Raw genomic sequence first — 21,655 nt, 5'->3', positions numbered from 1 at the left:
CATGGCAAATAGGGACACTGACTGCATTTAAGCCCTTCCGATGGTTGCTTGCTTCATCAGCTCGGTCTGGGTTGGTCTTTGGTGCACCATTTTCAGCAGGGTTAGGGTCATATGGGTCTCTTATCTCTGTTACTTGCCATTTTAAGGCAACTTCAGTTCAATCCTATTCTTATCTGTTATTCTCAGGAGTTAGCTTAGGCCTCAGGATTATTAAGAGGTACCCCACGTCCATTCACAAGAAGCAAACAGCCTAGTTTCTTGTCGTTTTAATGGTGGATTGGTGACTACATTTCATCATTTTCAAGTCTTTCCTTTGCAAAATAAATCCAAAACCGCTTCATTATTCTTCTGAAACAAAACCAGCTTCCTCAAATCTTTCACCGTAGGCAAAACCCCTTCCACTTGGAAGTTGGAACCCATAAAAAATCATCCACCGACCACTCCACACCATGGACCATGGTGGTCGCAAAACCGCTATAGAAACACCACCCATCCCTCCTTAACCTTCATCAGTCATCACTTCACTTCGTTCTTAATTTCTACCATCTCTCATTTGCTCGCCAGTTCATTTGATACGAACCCTTCCCGTTGCCGGAACAAGTTTGCACCGCTCTGGAAACCCACAACAAACGTAATCAGCCAGTACCAAGTTCTGCAAGACAATGTCACTGATTTTCATTTCTTCAATTGTTTCAGCAGTTGAACTTGCATGGCCTTCTCCGTTCAAGTTGCAGAAAACCACACTTGTGTGATTATTTCCATCTAACTCCAAAAAGATGAAGGAAGAAACTGGGCTTGCTCTGTTGGCGTGGTTTGGATCTGTGTAACCAATAACACCCCATCTAGTGTTATAGTGAACGTTGGAAATCTTGGCAGCCTTCTCAGTCAATGATCATGACCAAGGTCACCTGAGGGCATGGTTGATGCTGCCATAGAAGAGATGACAATGTCTCTCATGCCCTTCATATCAATTCCCTTGTGTTTCCGACACCAAATCTTGAGAGCTAACATACACCCACACCAGAATAGCTTGACGAGGGCACCTAGATCATTGAACTTACCCATAACAATGAGCTTGTGCTCATAGTTTCAATAGGGAAATAGTGGCACCATCTCCATTGGCGGCTTGTCATTACGCTTCACTCTTTATTTAATTGGATTAAACTGAACCTTGTTGAAAGCAATAACTCGGACTGAGTGACAGAGTGAGTTTCGAGGATGTCTTCCCCAGAGAAAGCAAGACAAGAGTATTAGCGTGAGCAGTTTGTATTTTACAAGGAGAGATGGAACAAGGCCTGTATCTATATATATTCATTCCCTGTAAAGGAAAGTGACGGGAACAAAAGAATAATATCTTTCGTTCTATACAAATACGTTCTACACAAAGTGTCATGGTATCAGAGCATCGATCCTACAGGGAGGGCATTCGAGCGGTGATCTTACAGTGATTGGCCACCCGTGCCGAGCCCAGAACGGTCGGCGAGCCCAACCTTACCTCCTCCTCTGTTAGTGGTAGCAGCATCGATCTTGGCGGCAATCTCCTTGGCCGCGTGCTTCTTAGGCTTCGTCCTTCCAGCCATGGTTGGTTCTCTCTCCGCCTAATGATCAACGACAAGTCACCCGAAAACCAGGAGAGATAAATAGAAGTTCGGAGCAGCGATAAAGTCATCGGAAGTCGAACACAGCCGGATAGGCGATCACCTCTTCCTCAGCCCTGTGGATGCAGCCGGATCGTGTCGTCTATCTCCGACGTCAGAAGTCGGACGCAGCCAGTTAGGCGATCACATCTTCCTCCGCCCTGCGGACGCAACCGGATAGGCAATCTCCAAAGGACCTCTACACGTTCAATCTGCTGGGAAAATTTATCGGTTCTGTGGAGCATCTATAGAGATCAACATCAAGATCGCGTTCTTGAGGTAATTCATCACCGTACTAGAATATTACTATTTTTTAGAGCTTTGGTTTTTTTATCTCGGAGATCGGAGAAGTGCAAACGGTTTTTTCGACCAACAAGAGGAACTCGGATTCCTTCGTCGAGATTGCAAACTCGGTGTTTGATTTCCTAGATTTCTCACCTCTTCCTCCGCCCTGTGGCACTAAGCGCTTCTGCTCCGAGACGCCATTAGCAGGGACACCCTTCGGGAGATACAACCATGTCCGATTCAGAAACCTCAGATCCAGTTGGGGAACAATGATCTGACCCTACCCTCACCGAATTGACCACCAGAATGGCTGAAATCCTGCACAGACCAACCTCGACTACAGAGACTCCTGTCGCACAGATTGGCATCAAGTTGGACTGCACCAACTATGCTCTTTGGTCCCAAGTTGTTGAGATGTATATCTCTGGCAAAGACAAATTGGGATATATTAATGGTGAGCTTCCCCAGCCTCCTTAGACTGACCCAACCTTTCGACGTGGCGCATGAACAACTTTATTGTCAAGGGCTGGTTAATTAACTCCATGGATGTATCCTTGATCGGTAACTTTATTCGATTTCCTACGGCAAAGATGGTGTGGGATTCTATTGCTACTACCTACTTTGATGGCAGTGACACCTCACAAGTATATGATCTCCGACACTGTGTGACCCGCTTGTGCCAGTCTAGAGGATCTCTTGAAAAATATTATAAAGATCTCCAAGGTTTGTGGCATGAAATTGATTTTCGCCGTCCAAATCCAATGGGGTGTACTGCAGATATTTAACGATATAATAATCTTCTTCAAGAAGAGAGAGTGTATATTTTCTTAGATGGCCTTGATGACAAACTTGACAAGATTCGAGCAAATGTACTCCAAATGCACCCGTTTCCCACTATTGAGCAGGCATACACACATGTTCGTAGGGAAGTTATCCGGCAAAAGGTCATGATCACCGGTAACAATATTGAAACTCCAAGAGCTGTTTTGGCCTCCAAAAGTGGTAAAACAGGACAACCTACTTCATCCTCAACAGGCTCTCTTTCTTTGAGCAACGGAAAAGCTGGTATGTCCTCTAAATCTCGAATATCTTCTGATAAAACTAAGTGTACTCATTGTGGTAACTCAAAGCATACCCGGGAGAATTGCTTCAAACTACATGGCTACCCCGACTGGTGGCATGAACTCCAAGCCCGGAAACGTCAAGTCACGGCTGAAACTAGTGGTAAGGCTGCAATGGTTACAGTAGAACCCCAACTGTCATTCACACTGCCTATTAAACTACCACAAGGAGACTTACACCTCTTAGATTCAGGTAACAATCTTCCCCACAACACTACTGATAGCAATGCATGGATACTTGACTCGGGGGCTACCGACTACATGACCTATGATGCCACTGATTTTTCAAAAACTTCACCACCAAGATGGACTACAATTGCTAATGCCAATTGGGCTATATCTCCAATCACAGGAACAGGTACTTTGACCTTGTCACCTACAATATCCTTAAAGAACACTTTGCTTGTTCCCTCTCTCTCCCATAAATTACTATCTGTTAGCCAAATTTCCACTAATCTAAATTGGGTTGTACTCATCTATCCTACTTTTTGTCTTCTTCAGGATACTCTCACCAAGGAGATAATTGGGCGTGGTACTAGGAGGGGGGGGGGCTCTACTACATGGATGATCTTACTATGGGTCGAGCACATCATGCACACCATTAGAGTAATACCAAAGAACAACAGATTTGGATCTGGCATCGCCGGTTGGGGCATCCATCATTTGGTTACATGAAACATTTATTTTTGGATTTATTTACAGATATGTAGCCTTGTGATTTTCAATGTGAAACTTGCATCTTAGCTAAGAGTCATAGAACTATCTATCCTTTAAGTATGAATAAAAGTAAAGTTCCATTTGCTTTAATTCACTCTGATGTGTGGGGGCCATCCCCGGTAACTACGGTGTCTGGGTTTCGCTGGTTTGTAATATTTGTTGATGATTGCACTCGCATGACATGGTTATATTTGATGAAACATAAAGATGAAGTGTTGACTGTATTTCAATCCTTCCATATGATGGTGAAGACTCAGTTCTCAGTTAAAATTCAGGTTCTCAGGTCTGATAATGGCGGGGAATACATAAATCAACGGTTCCAATATTATTTCCGGATTCATGGACTACTTCATGAAACTTCATGTCCATAGACTCCGCAGCAAAATGGCATTGCTGAGAGAAAGAATCGTCACATACTCGAAACTGCTCATGCTTTGCTACTTGGAGCACATGTACCTAACCGACATTGGGTTGATTTTGTTGCTATTGTTGTACACCTCCTTAATCGAATGCCATCACGTGTCTTACATTTTAAGACACTATTACAAGCTCTTTCATCACATATCCCTCTGCCATCCATGTTGATGATTCCACCTCGAATTTTTGGCTGTGTGGCATTCGTACATCTGCATAAAAATCAACGCACAAAACTTGATCCACGAGCAACTCGGTGCGTATTTTTGGGGTAGGCGTTACATCAGAAAGGATACCGATGTTATGATCCAGCCACCCAACGGACCTATATTACCATGGATGTTACTTTTTTGGAATCTGAAACATTCTACTCTCTTTCCAAAACCAATTCTTCTCTTCAGGGGGAGAGTCAGAGTGCAAAATAGAACTGATTTCTACCCGATTGGCTGAATAATAGTGATTCAACAGAAAAGATGGTCAATGAAGAACCTTCTACAACTGGTGTAGTTTCAAGAGAGACATCTACAACACCGGAAACGTCTACATCGCCATTGCTACTTCTAGTAGAAGAAATAGAGACCCCAACCTCCACAGTACCCAACGACTCATCTCCTGAGAATATTCCTGAAGCGAATGACCCTGAGGTAAACTTTCCTACTATGCCTTCAAGCTCTAATGATATGAATACTTCTACTGGTTACACTTTACCTTTCAGGTATAATCGTGGCAAACTGCCAAATAGATATTCTCCAGATATTGAGGACCGGATGTCAAAGTATCTAATTGCCAATTATGTATCAACAAAGAGACTCTCCAAACCTCTCAAAACATTTGTGCAAGAATTGTCCTCACATCATATTCCCACCAGTGTTCAAGAAGCTCTAACAAACTCGAAATGGACACATGCCATACAGGAAGAAATGGAGGCACTATTGAAGAACAAAACGTGGACTCTTGTTACCTTGCCCGAAGGGAAGAAACCTGTAGGGTGTAAGTGGGTATTTTTCATTAAATACAAAGCAAATGGGTCGATCGAGAGATACAAAGCGAGGCTAGCCACAAAAGGTTATACTCAGATACATGGCGTAGATTATCAAGAGACCTTCTCACCAGTGGCAAAATTGAATACGGTTAGAGTTTTATTATCTCTTGCAGCAAACCTTCATTGGCCGCTACACTAGTTCGACGTAAAGAATGCTTTCCTCCATGGTGACCTTGAAGAAGAGGTGTACATGGACATCCCACCTGGTTATACAACAAATTCCAAGACCAAAGTTGTGTGTAAACTGCAACGAGCACTATATGGACTGAAACAATCACCGTGGGCATGGTTTGGGCAGTTTAGTCTTGTGATGAAGAAATATGGCTTTCAACAAAGCAATTCGGACCATACACTATTTCTAAAGCACCAACGAGGGAAGGTAACGGCCTTAATAATATATGTAGATGACATGATTATCACCGGAAATGATTCAGGAGAAATAGCAACTCTTCAAAAGCAATTGGCGACTGAGTTCGAAATGAAGAACTTGGGAGGGCTCAAATATTTTCTAGGAATTGAAGTTGCTAGATCGAAGAGAGGTATATTTCTGTCTCAATGAAACTACACTTTAGATTAACTATCTGAAGTAGGACAGTTGGAATGCAAATCGGCAGACACACCAATTATACAAAACCATAAACTTGGAGAATACCCAGACCAAGTACCTACCAGTAAGAAGAGATATCAAAGGCTGGTTGGTTAACTTATTTACCTCTCACATACTCGTCCAGACATCACTTACGCAGTCAGCGTGGTAAGTCAATTCATGCATTGTCCAAGCGAAGATCACATGAATGCTGTAATGCGAATTCTTCGATACTTGAAGTCCTCACCCGGAAGAGGACTTGTGTTCTCAAAGAATAATCATCTAAAGATTGAAGGCTATACAGGTGCAGATTGGGCTGGAAATATCTCAGACAAAAGATCCACCTCGGGGTATTTTACATTTGTCGGTGGAAATCTTGTCACATGGAAGAGTAAAAAATAGAAGGTGGTGGCCTTATCAAGTGTTGAAGCTGAGTTTCGGGGAATGGCTAAAGGGCTTTGCGAGCTTCTCTGGCTTAGAAGATTAATGACTGGAATCGGTTTCTCCCCAACCTCTGAGATGGACCTATTCTGTTATAACAAGGCTGCCATAGATATCTCTCAGAATCCCGTTCAATATGATCGAACAAAGCACGTGGAGGTGGACCGACATTTCATCAAACAAAATATCAAAGACAAAATCATCTGATTTCCTTTTGTCAAGTCTGAAGACCAGCTGGCGGATATACTTACAAAAGTTGTATCCAATAAAAACTTCCACAACTCACTTAGCAAGTTGGGCATCCAAGATTTGTACGCACCAACATGAGGGGGAGTATTAGCGTCAGCTGTCAAAGTAGGAGGATATTCCTTAATTCAAGGGACAACTCCTATCCAGAGTCAGTGATCACTAATCCTTATCATAGGAGTAGTTTGTATTGGACAAGGAAAGATGGAAGAAGGCCTGTATCTATATATATTCATTCCCTGTAAAGGAAAAAGTGACGGGAACAAAAGAATAATATCTTTCATTCTACACGAATTGTCAAAGAGTGGGACAAAGAGTCAACGGTTTGAGTTGGGTCCAGGATCGATGTTGGTTCCTAGTGGAAAGAGGAAGAAGGAATGGGACATAGGGCTAGAGTTTATGCCAACGATGGATGCGAAGTAGAGTTTTGGGTTATGGCCAGAGGAAACTAGGTGTTTGACACTAGAAAAAGAGGAGGATAGGAAACTACAGGGCAGCCTGGGTACACCAAGCACCATTACTGGTAATGTAAAAGGACTGTAAATAGGTGGTGACAAGGAAGATGAGCGAGATGGAGAGAATAGAACTTGTGAAGGTGCTAAGTTGATGAGGTCTGGATGGATGTGTGCCCTTCTGCTTTCAGGAACGATTGGAGGTTGAGTTGAAGGGGCAGACATCAACACGGTGATGGGTGGACTGTAGTTGGAACTACAGTCGTCGGGGCAACTTCTATAGTTGTAGTGATGGAACGTTGGAGTTTGGAAAGGTTATCTTTTCCATTTGGGATTCATTTGATAAAGAAAATTAGATGAAACTTAAAGGGCATTTATGTCTTTTCCCATGACTCTTAATAGTGACTTAACGCCAGGTACTAAATCGTCGCAAAATGAAAGTTTGGATACTAGATTGTCGCGTTTTAAAGTCCGAGTACTAAATTGGCTCTCGGCCTAAAGTACAGGGTACCTATCAGGAATTTTCCCTAAAAATTAGGATAAAAATTAAAGAACATTAATGTCTAACTAAATATGTCAAGTGATTCAATAATTTAATTAGCTAGGTCATTGTAGGCAAGTGGTTTGGAAGGAATGCAAATAGATCATATCATATTTGAATTAGGGTATATTCAAATCTAATATGATCCAAAGATTCGACCAGATCTCATAAATGTTTATTCGAATCCAAATCTAATCAAGATGTCATATATTCGAATATGATACAATCCAATTTATTTTTTTTAAAAATAATAAATTATTAACAAAAAAGAAAAAATATAACAGTTGAAATAAAAAACAAAAAATATAACTATTTTTCAACTATCATATAAAAAGTTTACAAAATGCAATATAAATAACATATTTATAAATAAGTAATAAATAACATATATATCATATATAAATAATATATATGCTATATATATAAATAATTGATTTGACCACAATATTAAAAATAAATGTTCAAACAATATACTGGAATTGCATTTCCTCTTGGTAAATAAGTAATTTTTATTATCTCATAAATTAAATAATAAAAAATAAAAATATAGATTTCTTTTATAAATTTTATAAAAAAAATTTAACACATTAATATTATATATTCTTCATATTAAACAAAAATATGCTTGAAAAAAAGAGAATTATTATTAGTAAAGATAGAAATGGTTAAAATACAAAGAAAAAATGAATTAATGTCTTAATCATAGTCCATTTTCCTGATTAAATAGTTTAATGGTTCAATCAGTAAGGTCCTTTGGCTATTGATTATTACAATCATCATCATTTGGTATTGTCATGTGCAAAAATAAATGTGGAAATAAGAATTACTTTTATTGATGATGAAAATGTAATACATGATTTAAAATCAACCAAAAAAGAAAAATGATTTTTCCATCTAAGTGGTGGGTTAATGGTTTAACTATCTTTGTCAAATGGATCAACACATGATGTTATTATTAAATAATAAAATATATATAGTTTTAAAAAAATATAGAAATTTGTAGATAAATTTGGGTACATTCTATAATATTATATATTCATCATATAAAAAAGTGTGATTAACGAGAATTATTTTCATTAATGATAGAAATGGGATAAAATTTAGGATAAAAAAGAAAGAGCATTAATGTCTAACACATGACCCCACTAACCATGTCAAATGGTTCAATGATTTAACTAGCTAGGTCATTGTAGGCGGTTTGGTAAGGATGCAAGTAAATCAAGTCGAATTTGAATCAAGGTATATTTGAATTCGATTTGATCCAAAGATCTGATCGGATCTCATAAATATTGATACAAATCTGAATTAGGGTATATTTGGGGGTGGTTTTAATGGGTTTTGTGCATCCAATGGGAGGTTGGGGCGTGCCTGTCATGGAAGTCTCATATTTGGGGCGTTAATGGTAGAAAATGTAAATTTGATGAACTTTTTAATGTTATTTTATCTTTTCTTGGTTTCAAGTGGAGTCTGTTTGTTATTATGAGCTTTTTAAGCCTATTAGGCTCTGCTTCATTGGTCCAAGTGTTCTAATGAGTCAAGAATGAATCTGACACCAGCCACCACCCTTTTGAGGGTTCAGCATAGGACAGATGATGTAGCAATTTAATCTAATGCGTCAAAATGGTATATTTGTAGTTTAACGATCAAACGGATGAGTTTGGTCATTAAATTTGGTGTGTTGGTATTTTTTGGGTCTCTGAATCAGTGGTGAGGTCTGATCGGATAAATAGGGTCAGGATGATTGAAATCTATGGCTGACAAGTTTGGATCAACGTGATTTGCTGAAATAGAATCTTTGTTTCATGAAAGGTCAAACGGAGGGATTTGGGGCAGAAATTTGGTGGGTTATTACTCTATAACATCCTGAATCTAATGAAAGCGATGGATCTTTGATCAGAGGTATAGATTGATTGTTTTAGTTCAGATCATGGTCTTAACTTATGATTTTCCAATCAACAAAAGGGCCCATAATGGAATCTTACTTTTAAATGGTCAAACGGAGGTATTTGGTCATAAAATTTGATGTGCTAGGGTTTTTGGGTCTCCGAATACAATGGTAAGGTCTAATTGGTTAGAGGTTGGGATGACAGATGGTAAGCTCTAAATAATGAGATTTACTAAAATATGATTTAGGCTTAATGATGGGTCAAACAAGGGAATTTTGAGATACAATTTGGTAAGTAGGCATGGATTAGAGTAAGGGTCAAATTGATGGTTCTGCTCTGAGAAATATATGGTTGATCTTGGTAATCGTCCAAGGCCATTAGAATGGGATCTTGATGTTTTTGTGGTTGATCATCATAGATTAGTTGTGGAATTCACTAGTTGATCACTTACTAGTGATCTTGAGGTGATGGGTGTGTTGGATTTCATTTTCGGGAGTTGGAGTTTGAATATCGCATAAATTCTGTACATTTTCATTTTTGGCTTTTTGTTGTGTCCAACATGGACTAAGAGTCTCATGTTGGCAACAACCACATAAGCCTCCAATGACATAGCGTGGGTTTTTATAATTTGAAATGTAGAGCTGGTTGTTAGAATTTTGTTGGTTTCTAGACCAACCTACAACCTAATTTTAAATGTACAACTGACTTTGACTATAAATTTCTCTTTAAATATTATATTTCATTTAAATTATATAAAATGTTTTTTACTTATCACACATAATTTTTGTTTGCCTTTGGTATCATTTGACTCAATACACTAACCCACCATCTAAAAAGAAAAATATTTTAATTTTTAAGTTGACATTAAATTTTTGTATTACGTTTCTGATGAAGGAGAATTTGGCCCGACCTCGTGGCAGGGAGACACGTGGACGTGACCCCGGATAAGTAACAATTCGACATGATCAGATCGGCACGTGGACGTGATTCAACAAGGGTGACAGCTCAGCATGAGTCAGCTCGCTACAAAGCAAGCTCGGGTAAGCTGGTACCCCGAATTAAAGTCACTTCGAGCTAAGATCGTCTCGATAACAGATCGCGACAAACGAAACCAAGTTTGTTACAGATCATGCCCAGACAGGTGGATCACCTCGGTTCAAGGGCACTTCGGCATTCGTGTCAAGGGCAGACCTAAAGAGCGCAAGCTCAAGGAGCTTGCTACCAGTCAGCTTGCCATCGAATAGCTTGGTATCCTACAGGTGACTCACCTACCATTCAGACCTCTGAATGGCAACCTCGAGGAGCACACCATAGTACTTTGTATCCTATAGGGCCGTACCTCATAATGGTCACATTAGTTCACCAACTCCCCAGTTCTGACAGGAAGGGACAGTATTACCATTTGATGGCGTGTGACACTATTACCGTTTGATGGCATGTGACAGTATTGCCATTTGACGGGTTGGATAGTATTACCGTTTGATGGCATTTTGCCCACCTAACACGCAAGAAAGTCCCATCACAGCTGGGATCCGGTGACTATTCCACCAACCCGCATGAACCCCAGTATAAAAAGACTTCGCCCTCCCCCCAGGGAAGAGGTACGTTCTATTCTTATTGTTGTGTGTGTAATTTTCGCTATCTAGCTCTCTCACTGTTATCATCTTCAAGCTCTCTACTACCACTACGCTTTAACTTAGCCATCAGAGTATCCTCGTCGGGTGAGCCACCTTGGGATCTCTAACTCATCTCTTTTAGGAACCCAATTCTCATTGTTGCTGGCAGTCAGATCATATCCAGTAGGGAGCAACCAGATTATGCCACATCATTTGGCACCGTCTGTGGTAAACTTGTTACTAAAAGCCTTTTTATCTCCATTTCAAAAACCCCAAAAACTCAAAATCAAACCTATGGATTCTTCCAACAACGCCAGACAACACAGAGAAGCAAAAGCCTCTGGGGGGCAACCTCAATTCCCAACTGTCTGCACAGGCCAGTTCACCGTACCGCTCCCCGCGGGTGGGATCCCAACACCTGCTGTATCTCAACCAATTGAGCATATGAACACCCCACTTCCCCCTGTAGTGGGTGCAACCTCCGTTGAACCATCCTTAGTTCCCCCTGGAGTATGACAAAACCAACTAAACGACCTAGTATATTGCATACGGGTTATTCAAGCCCAAATGCAGCAGGTCCAACAGTTCCAACAATACCAATAACAAGTTATGCTCCACATGTACCGGCAATAGTTCCCACCGCTACAACAGAACCAGCAACCTACCCCACCCTAATGTCCAATCACCCCAAGCAAGCCTCGCTGCCAAAGCAGCCATCTTGGCCGGGAAGAGATCTCCCAGGTCTCATCTCGTGGCAGGAGAGAAAGACAAGTCCCTCCCCATTTCTCAACAAGTAAGCAGGTCGAAAGATACTCGGCCCACCAGAATTAGTTCACTTCGATCCTTGTGACCTGAAGGCACTCTTGCAAGAAATCGGTTCGATGTCTTAGTTGAGGACTCTAGGCAAGACGTTTCAGTCCGTAGTAGCCAGCAGTCCAAATCACTTCTGACCAAAGCACCATTTGATAGTGCAGAGGTCAGCAGCACCGCTGCGGAACCAGTTGAGCAGCGGCCAAGGAGACATGCTGGAGCACCCCAGGCGGTAAATCCAGGCCAGCTCCCGCGACCTACCTGACCCGAGCAGCCTAAAGGTAAAATGGAGGTAAGCTCAGGAGTCACAAAAATCGGCTCCCTTCCTCTTTGTACCCTCTCCACTATCCCCCAAGCTCTTGGCCTCCCTGATGCCGATGAACTTTAGGGTTCCCCCCTAGACAAGTATGACGGGTCTTTCGACCCGAACGACCACGTAGATTCTTTTCCATCCCAGATGCATCTCGCTGGGACTGACAAAGCCCACATATGTGTTGCCTTCTCCATGACCTTTAAAGGGGTAGCCCGCACTTGGTATAGAAACATTGCGCCTGGGACAGTTAAAAGTTGGGCGCAGCTCGTACAATTGTTCACATCACACTTCATCACCAGTAAGAAGTGTCCAAAGTCACAACAAAGCCTTCTCAGTATAGTCCAAGGGAAGGAGAGTCAATCCGAAGCTACATCAAACGCTTCAACGACACTTGCCTACTGATCCCGGACTTAGAACCGGCCGTGAGACTCGCGGCAGCAAAAAGGGGATCACTCATAGAGAGTTCAAATGGCATGTGGTGGTGAACAAACCCAAAGACATCACAAAATTCCTTAAGCTTGTTGATCAGTTCATTGAGACCGAGGAAGAGATGAACCAGCGGACTGAAGCCCTGGTAGAGAAAAGAAAGAGGGAGGACCATATCTCGAACAACGGTAGCAACAAGAGAAAGAAAAGCAAGTCCCCCACCAGGGGAGGGAACAGGTCAGATTATCATCCCTAAGCTCCCCCGGTTGAAAAAACGAGCTTCACACCCCACAAAATGAAACGAAGGGAAATTCTCATGGCAATCAAGGATGCTTCCTTAGTGAAGTGGCCACTCCGGATGAGAAGCGACCCGACCCTTAGAAACAAAAATGTATATTCACTTTCACAGAGACCACGGTCATAGCACCGAAAACTGTAAAAACCTCCACGACGAGATTAAAGAGCTCATTCGTCGCGGGTACCTGAGAAACTTTGTACAAAGAGGCAATAAAGGCCAAACAGATCAACGAGGGGAGCAAAAGAAAGACGCTCCTGAGTCCAGTAACATGCTGATTGAATAGAGGCAGCTGCCCAAAGAAAGAGCTGCTCACAGGATAATCAACACGATCACCGGTGGGTCGGTTGTCGCGGGTTATTCCACAGCGGCAGGAAAAACTTCAGCTCGCGAATTAGAGCATGAAGAGGAAAACCCTCCAAAGCGACTGTGACTTGAGGACCCTATATTCTTCACCAAAGACGATGCACACGGGATTCAATACCCCCACGATGATGCACTGGTCAAAAGAATGAAGATCAACAACTTCGAAGTCAGGCGCATCCTAGTAGATTCAGGGAGTCTAGCTGACATCTGTTCAAAGGCACCTTCGATAAGCTACAACTCCGGGAAGGTGACCTCCGGCCCACAAGCACTTCTCTAGTGGGCTTCAGCGGAGAAGAAGTCAAAACCCTCGGGCGAATTTCTTTACCCGTGGAGGTCGACACATGGCCCAACATCACGAGGTTTGAGCATACCTTCCTATTAGTCGCAATGACTTCCCCGTACAATGCCATTGTGGGATGGCTCATCACTCACCCGCTTCGTGCGGTGGTATCTACTTACTACCTGGCCATGAAGTTCCTCATGGACTTCGGGGTAGGGGTAGCTCGGGGCGAGCAACTCGAGTCCCGAAAGTGTTGCGTTGCCGCTCTCAAAGGGAAGACCAAGCAGGCAGATGACCTCAAGTTAGAACAACCTGTGGAGTACTTCGAGGAGCGAGCTACACCAACCGAAGGGACGATCCACATCTCGACCTCAACGGAAGATCTAGCCAGAACACTCCAGATCGGAGCTGCGATCGAAGAGCCTCTCCGCTCTCGATTGGTAAGTTTTCTACTCAAGAATTTAGATGTATTTGTCTGGTCCGCGGCAGAAATGTCCAGTATAGATGCTAAGGTTATAACTCATAGGTTGAAAACTGATCCTTTAGTTAGGGCAGTTAGATAGAAAAAACGTAACCTAGCCCTGGAACTCTGGAAGATAGTTGATGAGGAGGTCGGGAAACTCCTCGTAGCTGATTTCATCAGGGAGGTCCACTACCCAAGCTGGGTGGCTACCCCGTTCTGGTAAAAAAGGCCAATGGTAAATGGCGCATGTGTGTCGATTACACCGACCTGAATCGAGCTTGCCCAAAGAACTATTTCCCTCTTCCTAAGATCAACAGTCTAGTGGACGCGACCTCAGGGCACGAGTTGTTGAATTTTCTGGATGCATACTCGGGCTATAACCAGATCAAGATGGACCCCGGCGATGAGGAAAAAATAGCATTCATAACCGAGGTAGGACTATACTGTTACAAGGTTATGCCCTTTGGGCTAAAAATGCCAGGGCAACCTATCAAAGACTTGTCAGCAAACTTTTTGAGCCATTGATCGGCGATAAGGTTGAATGCTATGTAGACGACATGGTCGTCAAAACCCAATTCTCAGACTATTTAATAAGTGACTTGCAATGTGTTTTTGAAATTCTGCGCAAGTATAATATGAAGTTGAACTCTAGTAAGTGTGTCTTTGGTGTCACATCGGGCAAATTTTTGGGTCACATAGTTAACCAACGTGGCATTGAAGCAAACCTCAAAAAAATCAAGGCTATCCAAGCCTGAGGTATTTGGCAGACTGAAGAAGTGGGCCATTGAACTCAGCAAATACAACCTTCAGTACGAGCCTTGGATGACGATTAAGGCCCAAGCCTTAGCCGACTTAGTAGCAGAATGTACCTTCACCATCACAGCCCTCAAGCTGACGGAGCTTGAACACAAAGAAGCAGCTTCAACCAGTACAACACCGGTCCCGATCAAAACAAGGCCAACTGAGCCCTAGATCCTCCATGTAGACGACTCGTCCAATCAACAAGGAAGCGGAGCCAGCGCTGTTCTACACGGACCAAGCGGGGTGAAACAAGAGTACGCACTTCGGTTCGAGTTTGTGGCATCCAACAACAAGGCAGAGTATGAGGCATTACTAGCCGGGCTTACATTGATGAAAGAAGTACAAGCAAAGCACATCATCATCTGTAGTGATTCCTAGCTCGTGGTCAACCAGGTCACCGGTGATTACGAAGCTCGCGACCCCACCATTGCTGCTTATTTAGCCAAGGTCAAGGAAGTTCTACAAAGCTTCCAGTCATACTTCATTAGGCAGATACTGAGGTCCGAGAACACTGAGGCCGATGCCTTATCCCGGTTAGCCAGCACGAGCAGCAACAACATGAGGACCGTGCACATAGAGAACCTGCCTTGGCCCAGCATTCTCGAGGAGGCAGAAGAGGTCTCTCCCGTTGCACAAACAGATCCGAGCTGGATTGACCCACTCGCGAGCTACCTACTTCATGGAACGACCTACAGATCACAACACAGCCAAAAGGGTAGAATGACAGGCAGCCAAGTACGTCATGATAGACAGACGATTGTACCAAAGATCCTACACATTCCCCTACTTGCGCTGTTTGCTACCTTCAGAGGTTGAGCTTGTCCTCCACGACACCCATGAAGGCCTATGCGGCAGACACTTGGGGGGCAAGGCTCTCGCCCAGAAAGCGCTACGGCAATGATACTACTGGCCCACGATGAAGGCGGACGCACTTGATTTCGTCAAGAAATGTGAAAAATGCTAGAGGTACGCCAACATCAATCACCAACCTATTGCTGATCTGAAGTACCTCACCAACCCATGGCCCTTCGCACAGTGGGGGATCGACCTCCTTGGACCATTCCCGCCAGCAACAGGACAGAGGAAATTCTTAGTAGTAGCAATAGACTACTTTATAAAGTGGGTAGAAGTAGAACCCATAGCAACAATCACAACTTGAATTGTGCAAAATTTCTTTTGGAAGAATATAGTATGCCATTTCAGACTGCCTAGAGTGTTCATTTCTGACAATGGTAAGCAGTTCGAAGATATCAAGTTTCAGAACCGGGGTGCTGAGATGGGGATACAACAGAACTTCACTTCGGTAGCACACCCCCAGGTGAACGGGCAGGCAGAAGTCACGAACATAGTCATACTCCGCAAACTGAAAGCCTGCTTATCCTGAGCTAAGGGGCTATGGGTCGAGGAGCTGCCCAACGTACTATGGGCTTACCAAAATACCGTCAAGACCGCCACAGGGGAAGTCCCCTTCAACCTCACCTATGGCATGGAAGCGGTAATCCCAGCCAAAATTGAGGTACCTACATTACGCCTAGAAGCCTACAACAACGAAGGAAACGGTGACAAGCTCCACACCAACCTCGACCTAGTAGAAGAGGTACGAGACCTCGTGTACATCCGGACCACAACCTACCAACAAAGAGTAGCCCGGTATTATAACACCCGAGTCAGGAAGCGACATTTCCATGTAGGGGACCTGGTCCTCCAAAAAATTATGATACCTGAGCCTGGTGTAGGTAAACTCAGACCGAACTGGGAGGGGTCCCTATCGAGTGAAGCGGATACATGGGGAAGGTGCGTACAAGCTCAAAACCTTAGAAGGAGAGCGAGTATCTTGGGCATGGAACATCAGCAATCTAAGGCAATACTACCTCTGATTACGCACTAGAAAGGTGCCAGCCTAGAAACAAGTAAGCGAGCTATAACTAACTCTCAGATTGTAATTTCTAGCTCGCAATCTACTATGAGAGTACTAACTTAGCCATCGGAGTGACTTCACCGAGTTGGCCACCCCGTTGCCACTTCGGCATGGGCGAAGTTCAGGAGCGGACTATGGGTCCCTCCCAAAGCCTAAGGGCCACAAGAACACCTAGTTGCCACTTCGGCATGGGCAAAGTTCAAGAGTGGACTACGGGTCCCTCCCAAAGCCTAAGGGCCACAAGAAGACCTAGTTGCCACTTCGGCGTGGGCAAAATTCAGGAGCAGACTATGGGTCCCTCCCAAAGCCTAAGGGCCGAAAATGCTGAATTGACAAGGACCTAGGCACTACATAAGACCTGGATACCTCATTGGCATAAGTAAACTACTTCTAACACCTAAGGTAACGACAGCTCGAGTATAAACCCTATGATGTCTATTCCATCTCGGTTACCCTTACTCGTTGCCAAGCTCGGTAACTCAATAGTTCGGTGTAACCTGCGCAGTTAAGAGCAAACACAATTTATTCTTTCGGTAATCCCTACTCGTTGCCAATTCGGTAGCTCAGGTAACCTATATTTTAAATTTCCTAGCTTGGAACTCACACACACTTAGAATTATTTTGCACTCAGGATTACTCAGAAAACTGTATATTTCATTAGTAAAAAAGGTTCAAGTACAAGAATTTTACTAAAATCCAAGCTCAACGGCCCGGGAGAGTACATCCATAGTTCAAAGAAGAAGAAGATAAAGAACAAGAAGTCATCACGCAGAAGGGTCCACCACGCCGATCTCTTCATCACTCTCCTCCCTTGGAGAGTCGGGCTCCTCATCCACCGCCTTGGCCACCTTGGAGTCTAAGCCTGTCATCGTGATGCCATCGAGGTCAAGATCGAGGAACTTCTGCCGAACCAAGTACCGACACAGCTTGAACCTAGATCCATAAGAGCCTAAGTCATATTCAACTTGTAGAGCCTCAAACTTTGGAGACTCTTTGAAGCTCTCGACCGCCTTGTTTCTTTCTTCTGCGATGGAGACCTCGAGGTTCGTGACCTCTCGCTCAAGCCGCGCCTTCTCCTCAATCAACAAGGAGATCTGCCCTTCCTGGGTCAAGATCAACTCCTTCTGAGCCTCAACCCCCTTCTTGGCTCTAAATACCTCGCCCTGAGCCAGGTCCAGATCGTGGTGGAGCTTCTATGCCTCCTTCTTGGCATCATGAGCTTCCCTTGAATGGATTGCCGCTTGATAGGCCAACGTGTGACCAACAGAGTTAGCCTACAAAAAGAAAACCGAGGTCAGTCAGTCAAAAAAAAAAAAAAAGAGGGAGGAGAAGAAAAAGGCCAAATTCTCACCGCCATACAGTGACTACCGATTAGTCTCAAAAGCCACCCCATAGACATCTCTGCCCACTTCGCGACTTCGTCTTGGAAGATGGCACCCTGAATCTTGTGCATGGCCAGAACGTGATCCATGATACTCTCTTTCACGATCGGGAGATAACCCTCTGGTGTATTATCCGCCCCCATGGGTGTGGGCGAACTCTCTGGCACTTGAGGGCAAGCTCCCTCGTGATGAACCTCATCCATGACCGCCTTAGGGGTGGAAGATTGGGCCTCTTCCTAGGGAGGGACAGTGGAGACTGGCTCCACGATTACGACTTCAGAAGAGAGATCGGCCTCTTGGTGCGATCTCTTCGTGGTCCTCTTCTTTCCCTTTTGGGAGCTCATCAAGAGGCTTTCTGCATTGACCGGCATAGTAGATGCAAAAACAAAAAGTAAGATTATCCACGAACTAATCAGAACCTTAAAAAAGCAAAAAACCCTAGGCGACCTACCAGGACTCAAGCCGGCCTGCAAGAGCTTGTCTTCAGCAAGGTAGTCCGAGCAGAGGAAGCCAAGCTCTGCCCAAGACTTGAGCGTCTCCCTTGTCCTCAAGCCTAGTCTAACACCAGGAACCTGAATTGCTAACCTCTAATGGGTTGGGAAAGGCCACCACTTGGGGTTACGAACCACGAAGTAATCCCATTTCTAGGTCGGGATCCTATTGGGGAGTTCGTGCAATAGCTTATAGCCCGGGCAAGGATACATGCAATTGGTTCTCCTATGCTTGGGAAGAGCACAAGAAGAGTTTTTCTTTACTAACAAAATGGTAGAAAAGATATCGAGGTCAAGGGGAAGATAGTACTCATAAAAAAGCGAAATGGTCCCTACTACGTTGCGGATGGAGTTCGGGTGCAGCTGATCTATGGTAATGTCAAAAGATTGAAATCTGTTTAGCGCATTTTTTGGCATTCGCAGAGCCTATAGATCGCTTGACATCTGCGCGTAAACCGCACGCGACCCATCTGACAGTAGTGAAACTTCAAGTCAAATCCACTTGGCACATCGTGAACTCCTCAAACTAGGTCAAGACCCCTAGCTCGAGGAGGGGGGGCAATTGATGAAGGAGAATTCGGCCCGACCTTGTGACGGGGAGACACGTGGACGTGACCCCAGATAAGTGACAACTCGACGTGATCAGATCGGCATGTGGACATGATTCAACACGGGTGACAGCTCAGCATGAGTCAGCTCGCTACAAAGCGAGCTCAGGTAAGCTGGTACCCCAAATTAAAGTCACTTCAAACTAAGATCATCTCGGTAACAGGTCGCGACAAACAAAAACAAGTTCATTACAGATCATGCCCAGACAAGTGGATCACCTCGGTCCAAGGGCACTTCGGCATTCGTGTCAAGGGCAGACCTAAAGAATGCAAGCTCGAGGAGATCACTACCAGTCAGCTCGCCATCGAACAACTTGGTATCCTACAGGCGACTCGCCTACCGTTCAGACCTCCGAATGGCAACCTCGAGGAGCACAACACAATACTATGTATTCTACAGGGTCGTTGCCTCGTAACGGTCACATTAGTTCACCAGCTCCCCAGTTCTGATAGGAAGGGACAGCATTACCATTTGATGGCGTGTGACACTATTACTGTTTGATGGCATGTGACAGTATTGCCATTTGACGGGTTGGATAGTATTACCGTTTGACGGCATTTTTCCCACCTAACACGCAAGAAAGTCCCATCACAGCTGGGATCCGGTGACTATTCCACCAACCCGCATGGACCCCAGTATAAAAAGACTTCGCCCTCCCCCCAGGGGCGAGGTATGTTCTATTCTTATTGTTGTGTGTGTAATTTTCGCTCTCTAGCTCTCTCACTGTTATCATCTTCAAGCTCTCTACTACCACTGTGCTCTAACTTAGCCATTGGAGTATCCTCGCTGGGTGAGCCACCCCGGGATCTCTAACTCATCTCTTTTAGGAACCCAGTTATCATCGTTGCTGGTAGCTAGATCATATCCAGTAGGGAGCAGCCGGATTCGCCACATCAATTTCCATCATTGATAAAATTATTTCTTATGTATAAAACTTATTTTTGTTCAATATAATGAATGCATGACATTAGAGATGTAACCAATATTTTATTTTTTATAAATATATAACATTAGATATGCGCCCAAAATTTTCTTTATCTTTTTTAATATTTTTGTGATTCTTTGTATTTTCTATTATTAAAAATTTTATTAATTGATTATGGCATCATTTCCTTTATAGGTGGATTTTAAATTTGGCATTTCATTTTCACTATTAATAAAAATACTTCTTACATTTCCTAGTTATTTATTTTAATTTTTATTATTTAATTATGACATTATTTATCAATCCATTTGACTCCAAATGGTCAAATTGCTTGCCCACCACCGGGAGGGAAGAAAATAGTTTTTTTTTCAAATTACTTTTCAAAATATTTATTTTTATACTATTAGAATTAATATTATAGATTTAATTACAAGAAATTAATGATAAAAATTATATCTTAAATATAGGATTTAGTGAGAGAGAATAGGAAAATATTTTTATTTCCAATTGGTTTTAAATTTTACACTCCATCATTAGTAAAAATATTTCTTATTTATCATAACTATTATTGTTTAATATGTATGTTAAAAATGTTTCCAATTTTTTTATTTTATTATTTAATCGTGGCAACATGGATTAACCCATTTGACCTAAAATGATTTAATTTCTTACCACCACATAGATGAAAACACTATTTTTGTTAGTTAGATTTTAAAATTGTAAGCTTTTATATTATTGGAATTATTGATTTATTAAATATGAATTCAATTAATAGAACTTAGTGATTAGAATAAACAAAACTAACTTAAATATATGATTCAATGAATATGAATACAAGTTAATAACTCAAATGTTGGATTTAATGAGAGAGAATTGAATGCATTGGATATCTTTAAATTAACTCTTTTCAACTCATTTAATATTAAGAATTGATTACCCTATTTGCCCTCATTCTTTTATTAATAAATTTAAGTATAAAGGGGTAAAATTTGTCCTTAGAAAATTCCAAAAATATTCTTGAGGTCATTCATGCTTTCTAAATTTGTATATATATATACATAGATTGAATAGATACTAGAGGTGACCTGTATGATGCATGGGTTTTAATTTAAGGGAAAATGAAGTAATATTGATTCACTAAAGAGTTTTTATATATTTGTAGTTCTTTATTTATAAAATTGTAGAAACATATTTTTTTTCCTTTCTAGTTATTGAGCTTTAAACTTATTACTTTTTATATATAGCTAAAAAATGTGTTTACCATGAGATCAATAAACAATTTCAAAAACAATTTTGAAATTGAACTGCTTTTTATTATTGGACTAGAAGAATTCATGAAATAACCCATGAAAAATAGAAATGATTTCTTTAAACTTTTATATAAGAATGTGGCCTAAGGAGGTAGTAGGGAGAGAGAGAGAGATAAGGAGAATAAAGAAAGGGGATTTGGAAAGGAAAAGGCTATATAACATAGATAATATAGATATAAATTGCTGGACAAATTTTGGGTTTGAATTTAACAAAACGACCTCCATAATCAATTATTTTATGAAAAAATAAATTGGCTTTAATTAAGTCTTTGTTTCAACTCA

This window comes from Nelumbo lutea, chromosome 1 (genome assembly GCF_056320005.1).
Source record: "Nelumbo lutea isolate HS-2025 chromosome 1, American lotus-T2T, whole genome shotgun sequence".
NCBI lineage: Eukaryota > Viridiplantae > Streptophyta > Magnoliopsida > Proteales > Nelumbonaceae > Nelumbo > Nelumbo lutea.
Note: the sequence above shows the minus strand (reverse complement) of the source record.